This window comes from Triticum urartu, chromosome 4, assembly GCF_003073215.2.
Source record: "Triticum urartu cultivar G1812 chromosome 4, Tu2.1, whole genome shotgun sequence".
NCBI classification, from domain to species: domain Eukaryota; kingdom Viridiplantae; phylum Streptophyta; class Magnoliopsida; order Poales; family Poaceae; genus Triticum; species Triticum urartu.
In genome coordinates this window covers 432,876,029-432,883,365 of record NC_053025.1, presented here as the reverse complement: position 1 = coordinate 432,883,365, position 7,337 = coordinate 432,876,029, and positions in this window count along the sequence as shown.

Genomic DNA, 7,337 nt, shown 5'->3' with positions numbered 1-7,337 from the left:
CGGAGTAAGGACAGTGGACACATAGTAGACCGGCTTTTGAAGGGGGAATTTGTGTCCGTCCGTTTCTCGTTCGACGACGAGCACTGCGCTTACGACCTAATGGGTTGCTGCAATGTATAATAGCATTGGTTCGCCAATGTTTGGCGCGGCCAGGACTGTGTTAGTTTCCAAGATGGCTTTTATTTCGTCGAGTCCGGCCGTGGCTGCATCCGTCCACTCGAAGTGTTCGGTGCGCCGAAGGAGGCGGTAAAGGGGTAGGGCCTTTTCTCCCAAGCGGGAGATAAAGCGGCTTAGAGCCGCCACGCATCCGGTTAATTTTTGTATTTGTCTGAGGTCCTTCGGGATATCCAATTGTGACAGAGCTCGAATCTTGGCTGGATTTGCTTCAATTCCTCTACCGGATACAATGAAGCCCAAGAGCTTTCCGGCTGGAACGCCGAAAACGCATTTTTCCGGGTTGAGCTTGATGTCGTATGTTCGGAGGTTACCGAATGTTAGCCTCAAGTCGTCTACTAGAGATTCGACATGTCTTGTTTTAACGACCACATCATCTACGTATGCCTCCACTGTTTTGCCGATCTGGTTTGCCAGACATGTCTGAATCATGCGCTGATATGTTGCGCCGGCATTTTTGAGCCCGAAGGGCATTGTGTTGAAGCAGAATGGGCCGTATGGTGTGATGAATGCCATTGCGGCTTGGTCTGACTCTGCCATCTTTATTTGATGGTAGCCAGAGTATGCATCGAGGAAACACAACGAATTGTGTCTTGTGGTGGCGTCGATAATTTGATCGATGCGTGGGAGAGAGAAGGGATCCTTTCGGCAAGCCTTGTTAAGGTCTTTAAAATCAGCGCACAGGCACCAGGATTTGTCCTTCTTTGGTACCATCACCAGGTTTGCTAGCCAGTCTGGGTGTTTTATATCTTTGATGAATCCGGCCTCCAGTAGCTTGGCTAGCTCCTCTCCCATGGCCTGTCTCTTAGGTTCGGAAAAACGCCGAAGAGCCTGTTTGACTGGCTTGAATCCTTTTAGGATATTTAAGCTGTGTTCGGCCAGCCTGCGTGGGATTCCTGGCATGTCTGAAGAGTGCCAGGCGAAAACGTCCCAGTACTCTCGTAGGAACTCTCGCAGTGCGGCGTCTACATCAGGGTTTAACTGTGCTCCGATGGAAGCTGTTTTATTGGGGTCCGTTAGATGGACCTGGAATTTGACTATTTCGTCCGCCGGTTTAAAGGAGGTGGACTTGGATCTTTTGTCGAGTATCACATCGTCCCTATTCACCATGGAGCGCAGCGCAGTCAGTTCCTCAGCCTCTAGGGCTTCGGATAGCGCCTCGAGGGCCAGTGCGGCTGTCTTGTTTTCGGCGCGGAGTGCTATGTCTGGATCACTAGCGAGAGTGATGATTCCGTTAGGCCCGGGCATCTTGAGCTTCATGTACCCGTAATGGGGTATTGCTTGGAAGATTGTAAACGCTTCCCACCCTAGCAGAGCGTGATATCCGCTACTGAACGGGGCCACTTGGAACGTGACCTCTTCGGACCTGTAATTATCTCGCGTGCCGAACACCACATCTAGTGTGATTTTTCCTGTACAGCGCGCTTCCCGACTGGGGATTATTCCTCTAAAGGTTGTGCTGCTTCGCTCAATGCGGTTCCGGTCTATTTCCATTTTTTGAAGGGTTTCCTCATAAATGAGGTTCAATCCGCTGCCGCCATCCATGAGTACCTTGGTAAGACGAAAGTCGTCCACTATTGGACTGAGGACCAATGCGGCTGGTGCTCGGGCTGTTCGGAATTTAGGTTCATCACTGGCGTTAAAAGTGATAGCCGTGTCACTCCATGGGTTTATTGTTGCTACTTGGTAGACTTTGGCAAGGCTGCGGAGTGTTCTTTTTCGCATATTATTTGATGCGAAAGTCTCAAAGATTGTTGATACCGTACTAGTGTCTCTGGGGTGGCTTTCTGTGGCTTCTGGAGTTAGAAGATCTTCGCCAATTTTTGCCACCTGCCGGAGTATCCAACATGCTCTAAGGCTATGAGTTGGTGTGGCGCACTCTGCACTGTGAATTTTATAGGGTCCATTAAGCCATCCTTCCAGCACGGTTCCGTGCCCTATAGAGGGCTTTTGCTTTTTGGTATTGAACCCAGGTGTCTGGCGATGATGCACCCTTTTATTTCGGACTGGGTTTGTATTCAAGGCCGGATTGTCCCAAAATTTTATTTCGGTTATCCAGGCGCTTTCCATCACATGGTACTTTCGTACTATGGACGCCAAGTCAGCGAAGCGTGTAATATCACGGCGACTTATGGCGTTGAGGATTCCCTTGTTCGTGCAATTATTGCAGAAGAATGAAATTGCGTCTTCCTCGCGGCAGTCCTTTATCCTATTCATAACCAGGAGGAATCTGCCCCAGTAATGATGTACTGTTTCTTCGGGCTCTTTCCTAATTTGAGATAGATCGCTTATGTATGGGTGGGTGGGTGGAATCAAATCCGAAACCTCACCCAATCTGAGACCCAGGGGCCAAGGAGTTTCCAAACTCGGAAATTTGGATTCTTGGATGCTGTCCAATGAATCTAGCCCGTCGCCCGACTTTAAGTTCAGGTCTTGAGTGATGTCCTCCCCTCCGCGGGTATCCGGCTTGGAGGGATCCGGAATCCGGACATAGCTAGTCCTTAAGATAGATGAAGGGTCGCCGCACTGTCCCTCTACCACAGCAACGTGATGGGTGGCCTGGGGAGAGTTAATCTCTCTCAGATCGGGTTTAGGCCTAATCTGGTCGTAATCCATAGCGACTCCCAGGGCGGTGAAGCGATCCAAGAGCTCGTTTAGGGAAGAGAGCTCCATTGGATCTAGCTTCTCGGCGAATTCCGAGATGACGTGAAGATTTCTTTCGATGACCCGAGAGGTCATCGTCGGCGCAGCAGCCGAACGGGCGGTCATAAGGAAACCACCTAGCCTGAGAGTCTGGCCGACAGCCAAAGCTCCCTTAGCAACGGTGCCGTCTTTAAAGACGGGATGAGGCATCCTTCCTGATGGCGACGGCATAGAGGAACTCTCAATGAAAGCACCAATGTCGGTGTCAAAACCGGCGGATCTCGGGTAGGGGGTCCCGAACTGTGTGTCTAGGCGGATGGTAACAGGAGGCAGGGGACACGATGTTTTACCCAGGTTCAGGCCCTCTTGATGGAGGTAAAACCCTACGTCCTGCTTGATTAATATTGATGATATGGGTAGTACAGGAGTAGATCTACCACGAGATGAGAGAGGCTAAACCCTAGAAGCTAGCCTATGGTATGATTGTTGTTCGTCCTACGGACTAAAACCCTCCGGTTTATATAGACACCGGAGAGGGATGGGGTTACACAGAGTAGGTTACAATGGTAGGAGATCTACATATCCGTATCGCCAAGCTTGCCTTCCACGCCAAGGAAAGTCCCTTCCGGACACGGGACAAAGTCTTCAATCTTGTATCTTCATAGTCCAGGAGTCCGGCCGAAGGTATAGTCCGGCTATCCGGACACCCCCTAATCCAAGACTCCCTCATGCACCACTTGGTGTAGTGTCATTTTTTGGCATTTGAGCATGTCCACAAAGTTTGCGATCAAATGGAGAAAGTTGGCAATGTAGAGTTGTTCAAGTTTGGTTCTGGACAGAGTGGGCTTTGGGGCACTTTTGTGAACCAAAATGATTTTGATTGAGATGAAGCTTTGCAAGATCATCATATTATGCATATGTGACTTGCTAGAATTTTCATGGATTTATTTGAAAATAGTTCTTATAGAAATATTTCAAATACTTGAAATGAACATAAATGGTTTTGGAGGGTTTTGTCCAATATTTTTATCATGACCATGTGTTGAAACTCATATATATGGAAAATATATGTCTACTGAGTTTCCCTAAATTTTCTGAAATATTTTTGAAGCTTTAAAATAATTTTAACCTATTAAAGACCATTTATGTCCTTAATGAAAGCCTTTAAACAAAATATAAAAATAACTTTTAAAATAATAATTTTCTGGTTTATGGGGGTCCTATATCTAATAGGAGTCAAATACATCTTTGGAAAGATTTTTGCTGCCCTTAATTAAGCACTTGCACTGCAATCCTCAATTGAGGGGTTTTTGGAAAACCTAATTTAAGAAATTCTTTTTGGCCAAAATATTTTTGTAAGAAAATACTATGCTATCCTGTACACATGGCATGATTAGTGGAAAAAGTCTTGGGTCAAGGAGATGAAGTATAGGTGGTGGAGCTCTAATATGACTTTCATGAGCACTTGAAACCACAGAAAGAAAATCCAAATCAAATAGAAAACCAAATAATGCAAAAGTTTTTGTTGGTCCAAATTTTCATGCTTTATTAATGCAAGTGACATGTTACAAAACATTGGGTGTGACTGACAGACGTGATGCCTATATACATGATCATTGCCATGAATAACATCATAACTATGCGCTTTTCTATCAATTGCCCAACAGTATTTTTCTACCCATTATATGCTACTGTTTTGAGAGAGATAAGCCTCTGGCAAAAACTATGGCCCCCGGGTCTACTTTTATCATATTACTAAAACCAAAAAACTTGTTATATTTATTATCTTTTATTTTGTTCTGCAATTTATCTATCTACCACTACAAGATTTAATCCTTGAAAGTAGCGAGTTCAAGGGGATTGGCAACCCTCTTGCCCATGTTGGGTGCAAGTATTTGCTTTCGTGTGTGTCGGTGTGAAACGACACCTATGGGATCACAAGAATCCCTACTACGGTTGCCGGGGCGCATGGTTGCGAGGAGAGCAGGGCTAGTAGACAGCACGAGGATCATTTACCCAGGTTCGGGCCGCAAGGATGCGTAAAACCCTAGTCCTGCTTTGGTGGGTGTATTTCTGAGAGTTCTTGAGCTCTCGAACTAGCTGTGGTCAGCGTGTGGTTCCAAAGAGCCGAATCCCTCTCCTTGTCGCCTCGGGCCTCCTTTTATAGGAAAAAGGGGTTGCCACAGTGGCACACAGGAGGTGGAAAGGTCTACAGTGGCACGAGGTTATCCCTTGTATTACAGGACAAGGTGCATTTAATGCACCGCTTAGGTGTCCTCTTGCTTTATCGGGGATGGGGGAGAGGCCCGTCCCATCCGTCGCCGCTTCTCCTCGCTTCGACACACGCCTCGGCCAGGGATGCGTGCAGTGCCATGTACGCAGGAAGGCATCTGAGTCGGTGTGGTGGTGGAGCCTTCACGAAGATCTGCATGCCGCCATGCAGGCACTTGACGAGTTGGCCTGGGAGCAGCATGTTGCCACGCAGGTGCTCACCCGGCTGGTTGGGCTGGCAGCTGCATGTCAATGATAGTGGGAGCTTGGTTGACATGGGCTTGGTGGTGGCCTTGCCGGCGTCTTTGGTGGGGGCCTTGCCGGGTGGCCCGGCAAGGGGTCTCACCATGGCGTGTTGTCGTCCCTGGCAAGATCTGCCGGGGGTCTGGTGGCCTTCCTTGGCAGGGATCTTGCTGAGGATCGCCGTCTTCTAATTTGATCTTGAATATGTCTTCACAAAGATCTGTATGCCACCACACGGGTGCCCTCCCGAGCCCTGACCCTATGCTGATGACAGCACTGGGGGCCGTGGGCTCAAGGGTGGCTCACCCTGTTGGCGTGGGGTGAGCTGTCCCGGCAAGAGTCTTGCCGGGGCCGCAGAGGCCACCCGGCAAGGGTCATGCCGGGGGAACGTGCTTTGTCCCTCTGCTCTTTGTGGTCTTGGCCTGGGCGTTGCTTTGATTGTCTTGGGCTTCGATCTTACCTTGGCTCACCTCCCTCGTTCTGCTTGGTGTGGTCGTGGGCGCGGCTCTGACTGCCCGTGCACCGAAAAAGGGGTACAAAGATGCGCCCCTATTTTTGTACACCGATAGGAGCCCCCGGGCCTGGGCCACACATAAGCGCAACACGTTGTTGGGCCAGGCCCAAAACAGTGCGCGGGCAGGTGGGGCGGTTTTTACCGTGGTAAGTTTCTTCGCGCGCTTCGCCTCCCACGACCCGCGCGCGTGGCGCGGCATGGGGGTGTGCGTGACGTGGGAGGCATGCGTGGGGCGGTTTCCGCGCACATGCGTCACGTCGCAGTAAATGGGCAGCGCGCCCCGCGGCTTCCCCATAAAAAGGGTTAACCGCGGGCGCACTGTTCCTTTTACCCTCCGCACAACCCCAATCTTGCCTTCCTCTTCTTCCTTAAGCTTCATCTTCGCTTGCCGTCGTTGCACTTCCGCCGCCCACTGCCCCGCCCCCTTCCTCCAGTTGCCATGGCACCAAAATCCACCAAGGGCAAGGGAGTGGCCAAGGACGCCGGAGCTGCGGAGCCGCCGGAGAGTGCGCTGGCGGTGCAGCGGACGCAGTCCGCCTTCTTCCCCTCGACGGTCGACGTGTTCGAGCTTCGGGACTCCTTCAGGCCCCTGTGGGGAGTGAAGATGGGGGGAGAGAATTCGGGGCATCCGACTACGCGTGTCATCCCCGCCGACTGCGCCGAGGCTGCCCCAAATCGGCACCCCTTCTTTGTTGATTATTTCTCTTGCGGGCTCTGTCCTCCCTTCTCCGATTTCTTCAGCGACATCATGCACACCTTCGGCTTCCACCTCCTAGGTTTTACTCCGAATGCGGTGGCGTGCATGGCCCTTTTCGCGCATCTCTACGAAGGCTTTGCCGGGGTGCACCCCAACACGATGCTCTTCCGCCATTACTTCTTCCCTCGTATCCAGACGGGAGGTACCATCTCGGGGTGCATCGCCTGGATCCCAAAATCCAAGGGAGCGTACCCGGACGGCGCCATGAAGGAGAGGTGGGAAGAATGGCGGGGCCGGTGGTGCTGGATCGAAGAGAAGGACCCGCCGGCGTTCTACAGAGTTCGCCGGGCACCGCCGGTTCGCGGAAGCGGTTGGAGCGACGTCGACGCTGACGACGAAAAGCTCACGGCCGCCATCACCAGGATTCTCCGGCTTACCCAGGCTGGGCTCACCCTCGAGATGATCGGGCGGACTTCATCCGTCGCCGGATCGCTCCTCTGCACAACAAGGGGAGGCCAGCATGGCTCTTCACCAACCCCGCCGACATCATGCGGCTCCGCCCTGGCCTCGACCAAAACTTTACAGTGATGGCGCACACCCATTTCTGCCAGCGGATCTTCTAGCTTGATGTGGGCCGCAACAGCGAGGTTGAGCGGACCGGCAAGGTTGCGAGGGCCGCCGCGAAGGCCGGCAAGGTCCACAAGGGGCCTCTATTCAAGCTGCTGACGGGGGTGGTTCCGTTGTGCAAAAACTCGCGTCGGTCCGATATCATCGCCATGATGCCAGACTGCAACA